This window comes from Schistocerca piceifrons, chromosome 6 (genome assembly GCF_021461385.2).
Source record: "Schistocerca piceifrons isolate TAMUIC-IGC-003096 chromosome 6, iqSchPice1.1, whole genome shotgun sequence".
Lineage (NCBI taxonomy): Eukaryota > Metazoa > Arthropoda > Insecta > Orthoptera > Acrididae > Schistocerca > Schistocerca piceifrons.
In genome coordinates, this window is record NC_060143.1 from 575675103 (window position 1) to 575696925 (window position 21823).

Consider the following 21823-nt stretch of genomic DNA (forward strand, 5'->3'; position numbering starts at 1 on the left):
TTTACGAATTCGATGTGGAGCCCAAATCTCAAAGCAAGGAATGGAAACTAACAGGAGAACCGAGAACAAAAAAGTCGCGAAAATCAAGGTCCAGTGTTAAGACAATGTTGATTGTTTTCTTTGATTCTAGGGGCATTGTTCACAAGGAATGCGTCCCTCCCGGCCAGAGAGTGAATGGAAATTTTTACGTTCAAGTTCTGACGCGTCTCAGAGCTCCTGTGGCCCCAGTTCGACCGGAGTTGACAAAAGGGGGCAGGTGGATCCTTCATCACGACAATGCGCCCCCTTACACGTCGCTCGTTGTGCGCGAGTTTTTGGCCCGAAGCTCAATCACCGTGACAGACCACCGGCCTCATTCACCCGATTTAGCCCCGTGTGACTTCTTCATGTTCCCGATATGCAAAATGGTGCTTCGGGGGCGGCTCTTGGGAGATGTGGAAGCCATCAAGGGGGAAACGACACGGCAACTGAACAACATCACAATTGAAGACTTTCAGCAATGTTATCAACAGTGGAAACGGCGTTGGCAGAAGTGTATCGCGACTCAGGGCGAGTACTTTGAAGGAGACCATATTGTAATATCTGAATAATTGTAAAATGAAGTTATTATTCAACTTTTATACGTATTTTCCGGACATTGGGTGTCTCTGTCGGTGGAAGCTAATTATCTGAAATTGCTGTCGATCAATTTTGGGGTATCTATCTACTCGAAAGTAACATTCAGAATGCTATAACATCACCTGTTTTCCTACTAGATCAATAATGAAACCCTCATGTCACAAACTACTCGTAACCGAGAGCATGGCTACCATCGAACAAGACAGGAAGAGCTCTTAACGCCAACTGCCGACTTTGGCACGCAGTCCGTATCTCTTACTAGTTTCGTCACAGTTCGTGGATTTCCGATCAAGTTCGTACTTACTAAGATATGCATTTGTTAATGAACGGGTGTGAATTTTAACGAGGCAAAATTATCATAAATAGTTTTAAACATCCAGAGGCTCCTCCTAGTATTCATGTTGTCATAAATGACTTTAATTATTAAATATAAATAAACAAAATCGGTGATTCTGGCGCCAAGATGGCGGTACCTCCCGTCATGAGTATTTCCCAGGCTGACGCTTGTTGCTACGGTCCAGCGCCGAGCCCCACCCCACTACGCGCGACATGTGGTTGCTTCGTCACCTAGCCAGCCAGCGTGGGAAATGCTGGCAGGCTACAGACTAGAGCACTTCCTAACTATCGTAAATACATCATTGACAGACAATAATTTATTAAAACTGGTAAAAATGTCTTCCTCACGTAAGAGGCACCTTACAAGTCGTTCTCATACCTCTGAAATCGGAGTACATGTATCGGCACTGGCGTTGCTAACAATGCAGGATAAGGTTCGTCGATGGCTCTGAAAAGCTGGTACCACAGTCGCATTTCTTATACCCAACACAATGCGTCTTCAGTATACACACTATGGAGCTAGGACTCACAAACGCCACATGGGCTCAGGCATTAATCGAATTAAGTGCAATGGTTGCCACTCCCTCTACATCAGGCAGAAAGCGCGTAATTTTAACATCCGATTAGACGAACATCACGGCCTTAAAAATTCCAAGTCCAGCATCTCTAGTCATTTGAAAGTTAATGGGAACTCTGTTCGCGACATAAAAACTAACTTTTCGAGAATTCTTCATCGTTATCACAAATGCCACATCACTAATTAATTACAGGAAATAAAAATCATGCAGAGCTTAAACAACGATCTTCCGACAACCGTGAACGAGCAAACCTTCCTGAAGCACATGCATCTTCTAAACAACAATACCGTTTTCAAACGGCGCTCAGACCTCAGCGATATTCCCCTCAGACTTCTCCCTCAAAGGAATTGTTATTTGCTTTTCACCCCTTTAATTTCTACCGCCAATTGCTACTATTTCTCCATCAGATACTCACTGTATTTATTTTATTTTCATCGAACGTTCCGCTGTTGGCTCGTTTGTGCCTTTTTAAATTTTACATTTTATCTTTTGTATAATTTTTAACAGTTGGTTGAGCACTCTCACTATATATGCCCAAGTACCTAATTTCTACACTTGTTTTCATATTTCTGCGATGTACATCTGACCATCTTGTATTCAGTTACCTGTTATATGTCCAATATTTGTTCACACTTTGGCTAGTCAATCAGCTCTTACACTATTCGCCACTAGAAGCCTTCACTTTTCCTTGTAGTATGACGATTGCTATTTGAGCTGTTCGCAGATGTATCCTTCTTACATGTAATTTTTCTTGACCTCCTGTGATTCTTGGCGCCTCCACATGGTGCTGACACTGAACTTTGAAAATGGGAAATAAATGTAAGATGTTGAGTGTTTGCTATTCAGTCCTGCAACCACTGAACATGCACCTAGAGTTCTCACACTATCGCGTACGTACGTCACGCTATTCCAGTACAGCACCCCTTTTTGTACTCAAGAATAGCTCAAGCGAATGCATAATTCATGCTAGCAAGAAAGAGACACTTAACAGCCTATATTTAATGCCTAAAAATAATTGATAGTGTGAGTATATTTTTAATATCAAGCTATCCACGAATTCCGAAACAGCAAATTTCAGGTACTGGTGAAATGCCATCACAACACTGACAGGTACATGATTACAACGGAGAACAGTAACTGTAGAAGCTCATAAATAAAACTGATGTAAGTGGGCATCTACGTCAGATTTATAATGCAAGTGGAATGTGATTATTTTACTTCCAAAGAAAGCACGAATGGACACATATTTCAATCACCGCACCTTGCATCGAAGGTAGACTGTAAAGGAAAATTAAAACTGAGTTAGGGGCGTACAAGCTTGCAGGGGCAGTCGAGAAACGAGTTTAACACTGCAATTGCTAACAGAGGGCGCGCTGAGGAAACGGATGGAAACATATATTGCGTCGTAGATTTGGAGAAATCGGTTGATGTGGAATGGGAAAGAATTTTTCTCATTCTTAGGCAATGTGATACCAGCCGTAGGGATTGAAGGGCATTCCATTCTCTTTATGCGAAGCATATGCAATTGGTCAGCACTCACATAATGACACAGGAGGCCAGAATCAGAAATGGAGTAACAGAATGTTGCCCGGGGTCAGCACAGGTGTTTAATTTGTACATTGAAAAGGTAACGAGGGAAGTGAATCTGCATATTGATGATGATTGTTGGCCATGAACAGCAAATCTACGTACCACAGCTTGCGGTCACTGAAGGTGAACAGGTACCGTGTCGAATATTTGTTGAAATGGACAGATCTTTAGCCAATGGCTATGATATTCACATAAACCAAAATTCAATATCACTAAATCAACGGAGTGTGCAGCAGCTGCGCATACAAGATGGCTAAAAAAGCGTACAAAGCAGGCTGCTAAAGAAGTATATGAATTTTGACATCTCGGATATGCAACAGATAAACAAGGAAGATGAAAGAAAAGGGTGGTTTGATCAGTTAAAAAAGCAAGATAAAAATGATCGTTTCGTAAACAGCTGACCTTACTTCTCGACCTAGCCTCCTTCGTGGGTTATAAGCTTGCTCCATCGATCCTTCAGTGTTTCGTAAACATAGGTTCTGTCAAACTCTGCAAATAACACTTCCTCGCTTGTCGAAATTTCTTCCCAGAAAGCCTCAGTTCCAAGTTAGAGAACAGGAAGAAGCCACTTGGGGCTAAGACTGGAGAATAAAGTAGACATGGAACAAATTCAAAGCACAGTTCGTGCACTTTCTCCATTGTTATCGCTAACGTCTGGGATGGTGCAGTATCCTGGTAAAAGAGCTCTGTTTTACGTGCCAACCTTGGCAACTTTTCAACCAAGGCAAGTTTCAAAGACAACTACTCTTTATTCTCATGAAGTAATGAGTGCTATCGACAGGGGACGTCAGATTGTTTCCATATGCTTAAATTTTCAGAAGGATTTTCACACCGGTCCTCACAAGCGACTTCTAATCAAACTGCGAGCCCATGGAGTGTCAGTTGTTTGACTGTCTTTGTGATTTCGTATCAGTAAACATTGAGTAAAGCAGAAGTAATATCTGGCGATCCCCAAGGAAGTGTTATACGTCCTCTGCTGTTCCTAATGTATGTAAACGATTTTAGGAGACAATCTGAGCAGCGCTCATAGATTGTTTGCCGATGGTTTAACGTGTTGTAAAGAAATCAGATGATCAAAAGGAATTCCAAAACGGTTTACACAAGATGTATGCACGGTGCAAAAAGTGACAATTAACTATAAATAATGAAAAGTGTGAAGTCACCCATTCTAAACTGAATGGGCCAAATTTCGTTTACACTGTAAGTCAGACGAATCTAAACACTGTAAACTCAACTAAATATTATTATTTCTTCCTCTTCTTCACTTCACATGTTAGGCAAATTGCCTATTTCGGTACTTCATCTCTTGTTTGGTCTTCCTATATTTCTTCTTCCACTGCGTTTATAATTGTGAGCCTTTGCCGGGAATCTTTCTCCACACATATTCTTCCATTTTCTTTTATTTTCCTTTATTTTTTCTTTTAGGTTACATAGTCCTAAATCTTTCCTTATATCTTCATTTCTTTTACTATATTCCCTTATAAATCCTTTCACTCTTGTTGGAAATTTCATTTCTTGAATCTGTATTGTACTTGCTTGGCGTCTTGTCGTCACCCATGCTTCATTTCCATAAGTAAGGGTTAGTACTGCTATTGTTTTATAAAACGTCTGCTGGGTTTGTTTCCAGGCTTTATTCTGCAAACCTTTTACGATGGTTCCACATATGAAAGCAAATTTATTTAATTTTTGGTCATCGTCATCGTTATATCCGCAACTTATCTCGCACCATAGATACTTAAAACGTTTTACTTGGTCCAAGATTTTATTATTCATAACTATTTTAGATCTCATAGGTAGTCTACCATGAAGTGCCACCGCTTTCGATTTATCTATCGACAATGTGAGGTTGCAATCTGAGGGTACCCGCTGCAACAATTTCGGTGCTTGTGTATAGAATCTTAATAGCATTTATGAGATGAGATGGATCAGCTCGTTCAGCTATGAAATTCCATAGTATTTTCCTATTCACATTTTCGAATGATTTCTCAAGATCCATGAGAACAAGATAAGTTTTCCTATTATTCTCTTTTCTCTCTTTTCTATGACATGTTGTAGTGTAAAATCATTGTCAATAGTTGATTGTCCTTTTCTAAAATCCAGTTAGTCTTCAGATATTAGTTTTTCCATGATTTTGTTAAAGTCTTACGGCCAGAATTTTGGCATATAATTTATAGGCTGCATCCAGGAGGCTTATACCTCAGCAGTTACTACAATTATTTTTTCACTTTTTTTAAGATTGCTGTTGCTTTGGCACCTAGCTAGTTTTTTGGTACGTTCTTATTTCTGCAACATTAATAAAAAACTCGACGAAGTATTGGATGGAGGAATAATCCTCCATATTTCAGCAGTTCCGTGTTAATACCATCCAAACCATTGACTTTCCTGTTTTTCGTAGCTTTTAGAACTTCAATCCGTTCTCTCATATCAGTGTCGTCCAGGTCTTTTCTGTCATTCACTTCAGGTAACGATGAATAAAAGTGTCATCACACCGCAATTTTTTATGATGAGTTAGCCATTCGTCCTTTCGCATATTATTAACGCGTATACGATCATTTTCTTGTCTGTGAGAGATTTCAAATGGCTCAAATGGCTCTGAGCACTATGGTACTTAACATCTGAGGTCATCAGTCCCCTAGAACTTAGCTTTACTTAAACCTAACTAACCTAAGGATATCACACACGTCCATGCCCTAGACAGGATTCGAAGCTGCGACCGTAGCGGTCTCGCGGTCCCAGACTGAAGCGCTTAGAAGCGCTAGGCCACACCAGCCGGCTGTGAGAGATTTCCTCAATTTGGGAGCGATACTTTGTCTGCCATGAAAATGATGTTCTAAATTGCTTAAAAACATTCCAATGATTCTGCGTGTGGTTTCCGAGTTATGTATTTCGCATTATTTCTCTTGGCTTTGTATTCATTATACACTCCTGGAAATGGAAAAAAGAACACATTGACACCGGTGTGTCAGACCCACCATACTTGCTCCGGACACTGCGAGAGGGCTGTACAAGCAATGATCACACGCACGGCACAGCGGACACACCAGGAACCGCGGTGCTGGCCGTCGAATGGCGCTAGCTGCGCAGCATTTGTGCACCGCCGCCGTCAGTGTCAGCCAGTTTGCCGTGGCATACGGAGCTCCATCGCAGTCTTTAACACTGGTAGCATGCCGCGACAGCGTGGACGTGAACCGTATGTGCAGTTGACGGACTTTGAGCGAGGGCGTATAGTGGGCATGCGGGAGGCCGGGTGGACGTACCGCCGAATTGCTCAACACGTGGGGCGTGAGGTCTCCACAGTACATCGATGTTGTCGCCAGTGGTCGGCGGAAGGCGCACGTGCCCGTCGACCTGGCACCGGACCGCAGCGACGCACGGATGCACGCCAAGACCGTAGGATCCTACGCAGTGCCGTAGGGGACCGCACCGCCACTTCCCAGCAAATTAGGGACACTGTTGCTCCTGGGGAATCGGCGAGGACCATTCGCAACCGTCTCCATGAAGCTGGGCTACGGTCCCGCACACCGTTAGGCCGTCTTCCGCTCACGCCCCAACATCGTGCAGCCCGCCTCCAGTGGTGTCGCCACAGGCGTGAATGGAGGGACGAATGGAGACGTGTCGTCTTCAGCGATGAGAGTCGCTTCTGCCTTGGTGCCAACGATGATTGTATGCGTGTTTGGCGCCGTGCAGGTGAGCGCCACAATCAGGACTGCGTACGACCGAGGCACACAGGGCCAACACCCGGCATCATGGTGTGGGGAGCGATCTCCTACACTGGCCGTACACCACTGGTGATCGTCGAGGGGACACTGAATAGTGCACGGTACATCCAAACCGTCATCGAACCCATCGTTCTACCATTCCTAGACCGGCAAGGGAACTTGCTGCTCCAACAGGACAATGCACGTCCGCATGTATCCCGTGCCACCCAACGTGCTCTAGAAGGTGTAAGTCAACTACCCTGGCCAGCAAGATCTCCGGATCTGTCCCCCATTGAGCATGCTTGGGAGTGGATGAAGCGTCGTCTCACGCGGTCTGCACGTCCAGCACGAACGCTGGTCCAACTGAGGCGCCAGGTGGAAATGGCATGGCAAGCCGTTCCACAGGACTACATCCAGCATCTCTACGATCGTCTCCATGGGAGAATAGCAGCCTGCATTGCTGCGAAAGGTGGATATACACTGTACTAGTGCCGACATTGTGCATGCTCTGTTGCCTGTGTCTATGTGCCTGTGGTTCTGTCAGTGTGATCATGTGATGTATCTGACCCCAGGAATGTGTCAATAAAGTTTCCCCTTCCTGGGACAATGAATTCACGGTGTTCTTATTTCAATTTCCAGGAGTGTACTTTTCATTGGTGGGATGATTTATAACGGTCTTGAAAGTTTCTTGCTCTTCTTTAATTGCCGTTTCCATCTCTGATATCCAAATCTTTGCTCTTCTACGTTTCCTGTATTTCTTATTCTACTTCCTCTTCAAGTGTATTTATAGCTGAGAGATTTTACCAGGAGTCTTTCTACACACATACGGTCTGTATGTTTCTTCCATTTTCCCTTATTTTACCTATGTTCGATACTGCTGTTTTTACGTTTATCCGTAACTTCTTATAAGTCTTCTACCGTTTCTAAATTTGCTAGTGTTTCTGTCACCCACTTTGGAGAAGATCTCTTATGTTGCTATGTTCTAAATGGTAAACTTTAAGAACTTGTTCTTCCTTTTGATCCTTAACTGATTTCTTCTATTGTCTCCATTTTGCATAGATGTCAATTATTGACACTATTAAGAAATGACCTCATCCAATATCCACTCCCCGATAAACTTTGGTATCTCTAACCTGCCCAGGAATCCCTCACTTATGTTTTTGTAATCAATGATAGATCTCTGTTGTATTACTGACCAGGTAAATTTGTGTATATCTCTCTTCCTAAAGACATTATTGGTAATTTTTAAATGATTAAAGGCAGAGAAATCGCAGAGTAATTTTACGTTTTCAGTACATACGTTTTCTCCAAATGTGCCTACTATTTTTGATATTAGTATATTTCCAGCTCCCATAAGTAAAATCTGATTTTTATTGTATCTGTTGAAGATCGCTTTTCATTTTTTAAAGGCCTTGGACTCGTCCATTTTTCCTTCCTCTGGGGCAGAAGTAGGCGTTATTCTTAGGATTGCTCTGGGACCTTAAATTCGTATAAGTTCAATGCGTTCATTTACACAGTCATAGTCCAGTAGCTCATCTTCCTATTTTCTATGAATGTAAAAGGCAACTCTGTTGGTTACTCTTTGTTCCTACTTTACTCTGCTGTGGATCATAATATAGTCGTCTACATATTTAGTTCCAGACCTTTTCTCCTTTGTTTTTGTAATTGCTGCAAACCTTGTTTCTTTTTCTTTCAAATGATTAGCTAATTCGACTTCTTTATGAATAATTCCTCTATCGTTCCAAGCTCCATTGAACGATTTTCTCTTGCTGCTATTTCTCACCCATGTCGTATCCCGTAAATCCGTCCTGTTTCGGAGGTTAGACTGAGTACTGCAAGTACGTTTGTTGAGTCCCTGAATGTGGTGCTGACCCACTGCAAGGAAAGCTGGTGTCGGGATTGCCGTCTCTGAGCTCCGCCAGCCACAGTTCGTAAAGTTATCTAGGTGAGAATGGCACACCATTTTCATTGTTCTCGATTTATGGCTATACCGCCAATACTTACAGTAGGTCCTGCAAATTACGAGTGACTTAAAGTGGAATGATCACACAGATAATGTTGTGGGGAAAGCAAACCAAAGGTTGCAGTTTATTTGCGGAACACTTAGGAAACGTAATAGGTCTTCCGGAGAGACTGATTGCTCTACGCTTGTTCGTCCTGTTCTGGAGTATTGCTGTGCGGTGTGGGATCTGCATCAGACAGGATTGACGGAGGTCATGGAGAAAATTGAAATAAGTGCAGCTCGTTTTGAATTACTACGGAACAGGGAAGAGAATGCCACGGATATGATACACAAATTAGGGTATCAATCATCAAAGCAAAGGCGTTTTTCGTTGCAGCAGTACCTTCTCATGAAATTTCAATCACCAGCTTTCTCCACAGAGTGCGCAAATATTTTGTTAGGCTCGCCAACATATGAAGAAATGATCATCATAACAAAATAATATAAATAAGAGCTCACACAGAAATGTTAAGCGTTCCTTTTTGCTGCTGTTCGAGAGTGGAACGGTAGAGAAGTAACTTGAAGGTGGTTCGACAAACACTCTGCCAGGCAATTAAGTGTGAACTGCAGAGAAATCATATAGATGTAATGGTAGATGTAGATATATATGTAGATGTACTGTTCGTTCATTTGCATCAAAAACTGTCGTAACTTATGGTGTAATAAAGAAAGCGACTTCAGAAATTTACTGTTCGTACCACCAGTTTCATCATGTGCTCCGTGACTACGAATTTAGCACAGAATGGTTCATGCTATGCGTGACAACGCATTCCATACAAATAGTCTGTTAATCGATATAATTTTTTGCTCTTTCATCGTCTACTAAATTCTTTACGTTCCTTGTACGTGGCGTTGAAACGGTACTTCTAGTAAACTTGCAGTGCCTGCCGAGTATGCGACTGTATAATAGATATTGAGATTTTTCAACCTTTGAAAATGTATTGTGGATCCCGCTCTTTTAAAGGCTGGTAACGATCGGCTGCTAGAATGCCTCTTACTGGGCGACGGCCACTGGAGCTGTGAACCTCCTTTATACCACCAGGAAATAAATGAGGGTAAACAGGACTGCCGCTACAGTTCTGCCGAACTAAAGCGAGTGGGGCCGAGCGAAAATTTCCACACCAAATGCTGGAAGACACAGCGACGCATCACTAAACCAACTTTCCGCACTGTAGTGGGTGGTTACCGAGAGCAAAGCTGACAACGAAGACGGATCTAACGAAGTCGAGATGTACCGAGTGGCGGCGAGAGGGGCCGAGTCTCGGACCGCACGCGTGCTCTACATTAAGCACCCGTGACGTTTAGCACGTCATGCCTGTCTCTGGATAATACTGATAAATTTTTAAAAAAACTGGTGAGGTCATAATCACTTGTCGAAGTTAAACTGTAACGTGACACTGACGATGGTAAACTCGATGTCTCTCTGTATTATGCTTTATTCATGGATGAACAACTCGACTTTGCCTATGCAAATTATAATACGAGACAAACCCCACACGAGGTATATGTCGATCTAAAATGATGCACCAGTTGCTAATAATAAGTACGTGGTATATCGTCGGGTCAAGTGGACGCGCACTGTGCAAGACGTGGCAAGCGACATGTGTAGCGCAGGCCGCTGCCAGAAGCGTTACACGAAATGTGGGATCCCACCCACTCGTGTAACATAGGTTGTCTAGGAAGCTGCTTTCTCGGAAAGCTAAACAACAATTCAACCAAATCATTCTAATGGAGTTTATTACAATACGATAACTGAGAATACTTAAGTGGCGTTTCTACAAAGATGGGTTGCAAGCAAATGGCCACATGAAAATAATCAGTGTCCTTCGATGCATACAATTTCCACGCATGCAACTCACAAAAGTTCATAAGTCACTGCTACAGAGTTTATACCACAGCTCGTCTTCTAACTTGGCCGACGCCAGCTGGAGCGGCGCTTATACTCTCTTCGTACAGGTGCCACTGCTGTCGTGGTGTCGTCCTAGACCGTGTTCTATTGGTTGACGTCGTCTCACAGCCTTCTCTGCTGTTACGTTCCAGGCTGGCGTGCCGGCGCTTGGTGTTACGCCGGGACACGAAAGATGTACACAACGTCCAAGGGACGACGCCGAGTACGACAGTCATCATCGGCAGACGTCAGATCCGGGCAGACTCGACAGAAGTGCTCGCGTCGGCAGACATGGCCGAGCGGTGGATGCAGCGGTTAAGGGGGGTTAATTAGATCTGAATGGGTTAGCTGGCAGACGGAAGGCAGCCAGAGGAAAATTGCTCGTATCGGACTACAAAGAATGCGAATACTTCATTACCTTTAAAAACTTTCCCAAAAATTTTGGCATGTGAAGATATTCGCGCTCTTTTTAACATGGTGCTCATCTGAAACACCCAAAAATTCTCCTACCTATATCTCACTCACACCCACTAATTCATCGTTGTAAGTCACTCGACCTATCTACTCCCAATTGCCCATTCTCACTCATTCATTCAGCCCAGCTCACTGTCATTTCACTTTGTGTTTGTCACTGTCTCCTGTATCACACCCACAGTCCACTTTGTTATGTCCTGCTACTACGGTTTCCTCTCACTGCCACTGTCTCCCTCTTTCTGCTAGTATCCCGTCCCTTCCTCCCTACTGCTAGTGTCTGCTCTCACTGTCACTATCTCTCTCTCTCTTCTCTTCCTCGTTGTCATAGTCATTTGCCCTGTCTCTCACTATTACTGCCTCTCACCCACTTCCACTTTCTCTTTCTCTTTATTCCTCTCCCACTGGCACTATCTCCTTCACTCTTTTCCCTAGCACTGTTATGTCACAATCAACTACATTACACTGTCACTGTGTCCCTCCCGTCCTGCCGCACTGTCATTGCCTTCTTCACTCTTTCTATAACAGAACCACTGTCTACTGTCTACCAGTGCTTATTACTTTTCTGTCTCTTTGCCACTGCCACTGTCCTCCTGTCACTCAGCATAAAAAGCACGAATGTGATTGTATGCCAAAATTTTTGTGAAAAATTTGGTGCTAAGGATCCAGAATCAGTCACCTGGTACCCAACTTTTCAGTAAGAGTGTTGTAAATAAACAAGAACATATTCACATTTTTGGTGCTCCGACAGGAGCATTTTTATGCTGGTTTCTGTAGAGTCCGCAAGGAAGCAAGGGAGAGGATGTTGTTATGGGTGGCCAGTATCCACTTTCTTCAACACAAAGGCATTCGTGGATTAATGCAGTTCTTTGTATACATGAACTCTTACTTCACTTGAATAGAGTCCATTTGTTGTGGTACAAGCTCATAAGTAATAGTCCTCTTGCAGCCAGTATCGGTAACCTTGCTATTACAAACTTTAATCTCACTGCTGGTCCCGCTATAGTCACTGATTTGGCCGCTATGTACTGTTGTAGCCTGTGATGAATTACACTTGCTCTGCAAACTGGATGAGTGAGTCAGTGAGGCACTCCAGTCAGCAGCGGCGGCCTAAGTACATGCTGACAACGTTGGCGGCACGTTGCTTGTTGATGTGTCTTTGGCCTCTCTCGTCATAGGTGCACTTGATGCAGCGCCTACTAATAATCCATCTTCGCTTCATTTCTGCAGACCAGTGTGCTGGCGACAGCTTAGGCCAGCACATTCCTCCCACAAGCCACACTATTGTCACGCAGGGAGGACGTGAACGACAATCGGAGTGAGGGAGGATGCTGGACTTACCCCTAACCATACCACGCCATCTGGCTTGCGAGGCAACTACACTACTGGCCATTAAAATTGCTACACCAAAAAGAAATGCAGATGATAAACGGCCATTCATTGGACGAATACACTATACTAGAACTGACATGTGATTACATTTTCACGCAATTTGGGTGCATAGATACTGAGCATTCAGTACCCAGAACAACCACCTCTGGCAGTAATAACGGCCTTGATACGCCTGGGCATTGAGTCAAACAGAGCTTGGATGGCGTGTACAGGCAGAGCTGCCCATGCAGCTTCAACACGATACCACAGTTCATCAAGAGTAGTGACTGGCGTATTGTGACGATTCAGTTGCTTGGCCACCATTGACCAGACGTTTTCAATTGGTGAGAGATCTGGAGAATGTGCTGGAGAGGGCAGCAGTCGAACATTTTCTGTACCCAGAAAGGCCCGTAAAGGACCTGCAACATGCGGTCGTGCATTATCCTGCTGAAATGTAGGGTCTCGCAGGTATCGAATGAAGGGTAGAGCCACATCCAAATGTAACGTCCATTGTTCAAAGTGCCGTGAATGCGAACAAAAGGTGACCGAGACGTGTAACCAATGGCACCCCATACCATCACGCCCGGTGATACGCCAGTATGGCGATGATGAATACACGCTTCCAATGTGCGTTCATCGCGATGTCGTCAAACACGGATGCGACCATCATGATGCTGTAAACAGAATCTGGATTCATCCGGAAAAATGACGTTTTGCCATTCGTGCATCCAGGTTTCTCATTGAGTACACCATCGCAGGCGCTCCTGTTGGTGATGCAGTATCAGGGGTAACCGCAGCCATGGTCTCCGAGCTGATAGTCCACGCTGCTGCAAACGTCGTCGAACTGTTCGTGCAGATGGTTGTTGTCCTGCAAATGTCTCCATCTGTTGACTCAGGGATCGAGACGTGGCTGCACGATCAGTTACAGCCGTGCGGATAAGATGCCTGTCATCTCGACTGCTAGTGATACGAGGCCGTTGTAATCGAGCACGGCTTTCCGTATTACCGTCCTGAACCCACCGATTCCATATTCTGATAAGAGTCATTGGATCTCGACCAACGCGAGCAGCAATATCGCGATACGATAAACCGCAATCGCGACAGGCTACAATTCGACCCTTATCAAAGTCAGAAACGTGATGGTACGCATTTCTCCTCCTTACACGAGGCATCACAACAACGTTTCACCAGGCAACGCCGGTCAACTGCTTTTTTGTGTATGAGAAATCGGTTGGAAACTTTCCTCATGTCAGCACGTTGCAGGTGTCGCCACCGGCGCCAACCTTGTGTGAATGGTGTGAAAAGGTAATCATTTGCACATCATAGCATCTTCTTCCTGTCGGTTAAATTTCGCGTCTGTGGAACGTCATCTTCCTGGTGTAGCAATTTCAATGGCCAGTAGTGTAGAACATCCTCAAGAAAACTGGCAGGGCGCACGTGCTGGCCGGAGGGTGTGGCCTGGTGAGATGACGGCGACGGCGGGGGCGGGGGCGAGGGCGCATCGCCTACCGGCTCCTCCTGTGGTACCAGCAGGCGGCCGCGAAGGCTGCGTGGTCCAGTGAGGCCGTGAATCTGGGGAAAGAAAAGCGGCAGAGTCTCGGAGCAAATGACACACAGAAATTGGGTTCTGGTTGCGGCGCTGCAAAGCATCGGGACCTGCAATCAAGTACGTAAAAGAGCCAATACATTCCTTGATCACGCCTCTTTTCCAGTGCCCACGGTTGCCATAAACCCTGAAAAGAACAAGATCGCTTGGCGCAATGGCATACTTGCGGACCGTTGACGGCCCCCGATGCTGCGTCGGGTGTATAAGCGTCCGATGGCGACGGCCTTGCAGAAGTTCCGCCAGTGATGGTCCGTCTCGTGGGTGGGTGCGAGATATGAGGCCACAAAGAGCTGCAGCGCCTGCTCCTGTGTGTGGCTTGTGCGAAGCTTGGCCATCTGTTGTTTAAGGGTGCATACGAAGTGTTCTGCTTCTCCGTTGGACTGGGGGTGAAATGAAGCACTTGCTACATAACGAACGCCGTTGCGTTCACAACACTGTTCATAATCACGTGATGTGAACTGTGGGCCGTTCCATGGCACAAGTACTTCTGGCGAATCTATGCAAAATAAGGAGGACGACAGTTGAATGCTGCTACGTCATGTGGTAGAAGCCATAGGCACCGCAAATGGGAACTTGATAAAAGTTTACCACTGTGAGCCAATGAGTGTTCGAAAATGGTCCTGCAAAGTCAATGTGCACTCGTTGCCATGGGGACTGAGTTTGAGGCCAAGCTGAGAATGTGTGTGGCGGAGTGGATTGGTCTTCCGAGGATGCGCAACACACTGACGTCATATGTTCAGTGTGGGTGTCCATGCACTGCCAAGTACACCGCCATAGCCCTAACTGTTAAGTGCGAACAGTTCCCGAACGTCCTTGGTAGAGCAATCGCAACACATCAAATGGTTCAAATGGCTCTGAGCACTATGGGACTTAACATCTGTGGTCATCAGTCCCCTAGAACTTAGAACTACTTAAACCTAACTAACCTAAGGACATCACACACAGCCATGCCCGAGGCAGGATTCGAACCTGCGACCGTAACAGTCGCGCGGTTCCGGACTGAGCGCCTTAACCGCGAGACCACCGCGGCCGGCCGCAACACATCATTTGCAACACTTTGGGAATAATCACGCGAGATTGTCCGCTGTCATTTTCAACTAGAATCACACCTGTTCAACTGAAAGGTTATGCCGACTTGCAGAATATCGGCGCTCAACTGAGTTGTGGATACTGTTCATTGAACGACGCCCAGACGTGCGAATGTAATGCAACAAAATCTTAAGGTCCGGATCCGCTTCCATGGCCTGTGCAATTTTTCTGTAGTGCAAGGGAAAGATGCCAGCAATTCAGAGTACTGCGCATAGATTTGGAGACAAGATGTGGCACATGCATCAAAATCAGCGTCGGGTGAATTCCGAAGGCGAGATATGCAGTCTGCATCGCTATGCTTTGCTGTAGTTCTGTACACAATTTCATACTAATACTGCGAAAGCAACAAAGCCCACCGCTGCAATTTTTGAGCAATGCGTGTAGGAACCGGCTTTGATGGATGAAAAAATGACTGCAAAGGCTTGCGATCTGTCACTTCAAACAACATGCGACCATACAAATAGTGATGGAATTTTGTCACACCATACACAATAGCGAGGGCCTCTTTTTCTGTTTGAGAATAATTGCACTGAGTTTACGCTAACAACTTTGAAGGAAAAGCTAACATCTGTCTTTTGCACAAATTCTGTGCGAAAGCACACCGGTGATTCCGTAGGAAGAAGCGTAGACTTGCAAAACTACTCTGGCTTGGCAGGATCAAAGTGTACTAAACATCTATCACTGAGCAAGGCATTTTAGAGTTTCTGAAATGCGAAATGCGTCTTGGCAGTCTTTTGCCCACACAAAAAGTAAATTTCTGCGACGCAAGCGATGCAATGGAGCCGCGATCTGAGGGGCATTCGGTATGAACCGAGTGTAGTAACTTACGTCATCTTGCCCGGTACTGACTGCAGTTCAGACACATTGGGAGAAATACGCAGGTCACGGTTTGCAAACAAATGAGATTGGAGGCGGTGCGAACCTTGACTGCTTATCGCATGTGATAAATACATCTGAGATTCTTCATTCAATGGAATTTGCAAGTTGGCTTCGCACAAATCTATCTTAGAAAAGTAACGTCCTGCACCAATTCTGTCGAGCTCCTCAGGGCGAGGTAAGGGATAAGTGTCAACTACTGTCTGTGACTTGAAGTCAACACAAATGCGAATGCGACCAGGCAACAAAACGAGAGGACTTTCCCACTGACTAGCTTGAATGGAAGCAATTCATTCAGTTCATTACTACCTTGTCTCTTAAAGCAATTGGAATGGGGTGGGCCCGGAGAAACTTAGGCTGTGCATTGTCTTTCAGTGTAACACACGCTAAAAAGTTATTAGCTTTTCCCATTCCTTCTGAAAATAGTTCAAGAAATTCTTTAAGCATTGTCTTTTCGGGGAAAAGCAGACAGTGGAAGTACATTGTCGTAGATGCTAAGTCCAAACAAACAAAAGGCATGTAAACCAAAAATGTTCTCACTGTCTCTTGAGTTCAACACAATGAAATTCACGGTCTTAGTGTGAAATTTGTAAGTGAAGGCAAACTATACTGTCCATGCAGTGGGATTTCCTGTCCTTTATAAGCAGTGAGGTGCTTGCTAGATTTAGAAAGGTGCGGTGAGCCTAACCTCCCGGTGGGCGCGCCTGTGAAACTCGCACCAGCGGGCGCCTGCAACACTGACTGCTGCCTCCAGAAAATCGGCTTTTTCGCTCAAGCAGCAGCCCTGTTTTCGATGTAATGTAAGTAAAATCATTAGAAACAAACCGCGATATCGAACTGAATTATACATTTGGTTCTTTAGAGCTGATTCAAACACCTTCACTACCACGTATCACATATACATCACCGTGGCAGCCTGCCATGCGCCCACCGAAGGGTAAAGCAAAGTTACGGAGGCAGCTGTGTCTCACTGAAAGTTCACACGACGGCCAGCAATTCGTAATGAGACACATTGTTTGTTAGAACGTCGCTGCACAGCACTAGGGAGAGAAGGAGGCACAACCTTAATCTTACTTTTGTCAAAACTTGTTCTGGGTTTTGAAAATACAGCGTTCACTACACATGCTCAAGACTGTTCTTTCTGGGAGCGGGCAAAATTGGCATTTTTGTGCCGTTGCAAAGAAACTGCTTGGACTTCGCCTTTTTTTTCCACACGTGAAACACGTTCCGTTACGTGATGGGCAATCTCGTCGTTTATGAGTAGAACATCTAGGGCAAGACTTCATTAAATTCGCAAGCCTATTTACATGTCTACGTTGCTGTCAGCGTGGCCGTGTGCGCGCTAGCCGTTCTGAATGCTTGTGGCGGTCGCGAGCAAGGGGTGACTAGATCCGCCAAGTCGGGTCCTGGTGGGACTTATCGGCCGCTACGGCACCCTTACCATATTGCTCTTTGATCTGCAATACTTGGGGAAGTGATGGATCAGAGTGCTTTAAGTTCTGTTCCGGCGTATTCTACTATCTAGGTCACTGAATGTTATTGCATCCCATATCATTAAACCACTGTAAAAGTTTCCACAGCTACACTTAAATTTACAGTTCCTAGTCAAGCCCGTTACTTTTGTGTACCACTATCGGTACGTCTGATCCGGCTATTTCTACAAGCGAAAGAATTGATATCTAGCTGCAGCTACTTGGACTTGCTGGTCATAGTATTGAGTTAATGCAGCTATTACTTGGTCATAGCTGAGATCGTCGGGAGACGCGGTTGGGAATAGTTTTGTATTGACCTGAACATTAGGACCCCGCAATCGAAAGGAAGTGTTGTAACTTTAGAGTACCGTACATTGAACGTGATGAACCTGATAATGTCCTTGGAACTGAGTCAGGTATTCAGTCCGCTCCTCTTCTGTTTCCTGAAATTGCCAGGACGAGGTATACTGGACGGCTGCACTTGTTGCGCTGGTGGTTGGTTGTTTGTGGTTGTGCAGCCGACGCAGATTGATCAGCCAGTGCTTGTTGTACTGTCGTCAGTAGGGTAGCAATTTGTTGGTTCTGAAACTGAAAAGCTTGTAGATGAAGATGAAATGGGAGATATGATACTGCGTGAAGAGTTTGACAGAGGATTGAAAGACTTAAGTCGAAACAAGGCCCCGGGAGTAGACAACATTCCATTGGAACTACTGACAGCCTTGGGAGAGCCAGTCCTGACAAAACTCTACCATCTTGTCAGCAAGATGTATGAGACAGGCGAAATAAGACTTCAAGAAGAATATAATAATTCCAATCCCAAAGAAAGCAGGTGTTGACAGATGTGAAAATTGCCGAACTATCAGTTTAATAAGTCACGGATGCAAAATACTAACACGAATTCTTTGCAGACGAATGGAAAAACTGGTAAAAGCCGACCTCGGGAAAGATCAGTTGGGATTCCGTAAAAATGCTGACCCTACGAGTTATCTTAGAAGCTAGCTTAAGGAAAGGCAATCCTACGTTTCTAGCATTTGTAGACTTAGAGAAAGCTTTTGACAATGTTGACTGGAATATTCTCTTTCAAATTCTGAAGGTGGCAGGGGTAACATACAGGGAGCGAAAGGCTATTTACAATTTGTACAGAAACCAGATGGCAGTTATAAGAATCGAAGGGCATGAAAGGGAAGCAGTGGTTGGGAAGAGAGTGAGACAGGGTTGTAGCCTCTCCCCGATGTTATTCAATCTGTATATTGACCAAGCAGTGAAGAAAACAAAAAGAAAAAATCGGAGTAGGAATTAAAATCCATGGATAGGGAAAAAAAACTTTGAGGTTCGCCGATGACGTTGTAACTCTGTCAGAGACAGCAAAGGACCTGGAAGAGCAGTTGATCGGAGTGGACAGTGTCTTGAAAGGAGGATATAAGATGAACATCAACAAAAGCAAATCGAGGATAATGGAATGTAGTCGATTTAAGTCGTGTGATGCGGAGGGAATTAGATTAGGAAATGAGACACTTAAAGTACTAAAGGAGTTTTGCTATTTGGGTAGCAAAATAAATGATGATGGTCGACGTAGAGATATAAAATGTAGACTGGCACTGGCAAGGAAAGCGTTTCTGAAGAAGAGAAACTTGTTGAATCGAGTATAGATTTAAGTGTCAGGAAGTCGTTTCTGAAAGGAATTGTATGGAGTGTAGCCATATATGGAAGTGAAACGTGGCCGATAAATAGTTTAGACGAGAAGAGAGTAGAAGCTTTCGAAATGTGTTGCTACAGAAGAATACTGAAAATTAGATGGATAGATCACATAACTAATGAGGAAGTAGTGAGTAGAATTGGGGAGAAGAGGAATTTGTGGCACAACTTGACTAGAAGAAGGGATCGGTTGGTAGGACATGTTCTGAGGCATCAAGGGATTAACAATTTAGTACTCGAGGGCAGCGTGGAGGGTAAAAATCGTAGAAGGAGACCAAGAGATGAATTAACTAAGCAGATTCAGAAGGATGTAGGTTGCAGTAGGTACTGCGAGATGAAGAACACAGGATAAAGTAGCATGGAAAGCTGCAGCAAACCAGTCTCTGGACTGACGACCACAACAACAACAATGAAAATTACCTAGAAGTCTTAAAACAGGACGCTTATGTTTTAAAACCCAGTTAGGAACAACATCAAATTAACTTTTATCATCATTTGAAGCCCCTACAAATTTACCAGTGCATAAAATCAATTAATTAAAATTTTCCTTTCAAAAATTTAGTTACTGTATACTACGTAATACAAAATTCCCTCAAAATTATTATTTGCTTATAATTTTGCTGTGTGAGTGCATGAGATTGATTGAAAGAGTGTATGTGGGATATACGTTGAAACTTAATATATCATTTTATGTAAGACCTTGTACAAACGAACCGAGTGAAAGTTACGGTGCAACCACAATTCAGATGACGTATGTCAGTGTGAGCTTGTTTTTGTATAAAAGTACCCAGAATTAAAGTTAGAGGCGGAATAAGTTTATTTGTCAATTTTGCACTTCGCTTATTTTGATTAAACAATATACCAGAAATTGAAGTTTTAATGACATTAATTACTATCTGATTAGTGACTGGAGAAGGCAATTTTTGCAGCGAGAATGATGTGGCAGGAACATTCTGATTGGTCGTTTAAATCAACAGCCAATCACAATTAAGCAGTTCCCGCGCGGGTATAGTGAGGTGGGCATAGAGTAGAGGAGCTCGAGATAGTCGCTTGCTAACCGGCCTACGAGTAACACCACGAGAAATAGCTCCTTAAAAGTAGTCCCTCCCTCAAGGACTATCCAAAACATTTGACCTTACTTTTTTATGGTCATTAGTGCCGGAGGTATGTGCACCAGAAAATTCTGTTTTTGTGAGCGGCGTTTTGGAATTAGACAAGCCTACCTGTCCCACACAGACTGCTATACATAAATTGTAAGAAAGAACTGACGTGTGACCAAATTTATTTTGATTAAGTCACAAAAAATGATCTAGTGAGGTTGAAAGGTGTCTGGTTACAGTGAATGTTACAACTACAGTGAATTATGAATTACAGAAATAAAAGAATATGATTATAAATACTTTTTTTATTTTTCAAGCTAGTCCACTGCTAACTAATTTTCATGCAGATAGAAACTACGAAGCGATCACAACGCTAAGTCATTACACGGTAAGAAAAAGACAAAATAATTATATTACAGGAAATGCCACAGACTTCTGCAGACGAAGAAGACAATGCTTCATCATAGTTTGATTATACCTTATTTGTCTGCCTGGCGCAAGGACTGTAAGTAACTTTCATTTGCAGTTAAACTCAATGCTCAATTGCTGTCAGGTTTATAGTAAACACAGGCACATTAAATGGTACAAACAATTATAAAATTTCTGTTGCGATAAGATATTTATAGTTCTCAGACAGGGGCAAAGTGAAATATAATAAAGATTGCAGCAAGAATGTTATACTTCCGTTGTCAAAGTGAAATATAATGAAGGTAGCAGTAAGCGTATTATACCTGCGTTGTCAATTCCAACATGAAATAAGGATATGGTTTGTTGTACTTGCCACAGAAAACAGCTTTAGTAATTACAAGTGCGTTAGCCTAAGACGCCGCTGCCAGAATCAACAGATATCTAAGTGCAAGTACATTACAGTACGCGACTCAGCAAGGATAGACAGTTATTGCAAACAAGAAGCCCCACATTATACTTGTCTTCCCACGCCATGATTCAGAACAATTGAATATTCTGTGGAAACAGCGCGGCGCTGAGTGTCCGCGCGGTTAGAGGCGCCATGTCACGGATTGCGTGGCAGCTACCGCCGGAGCTTCGAGTCCTCCCTCGGGCATGGGTGTGTGTGTTGCTCTTAACATAAGTTAGATTAAGTTAGTTTAATTAGTATGTAAATCTACGAACCGATAACCCCAGCAGTTTGGTCCCTTAGGAATCCACACACATTTGAACATTTGGAAACTGCGTACGCAAAAGTTTGGGACATTGGTAAGAGCAATGTCGATAAGACGGTGACAGTTAATTAGAATATTAACACTGTGTGGAATGCATGACATTCATGAACAAGAATTGTATTCCGGTCACTTAAACGGCATTTCGACTGAACAGGTTCGAAGTTGGACCACCAGTAAATCAAACGGTGAATGTATATGACGTAATCTAAAAGTACGTGTATGCGAAACTTTTTTTGGTGGAAAATAGGCAAT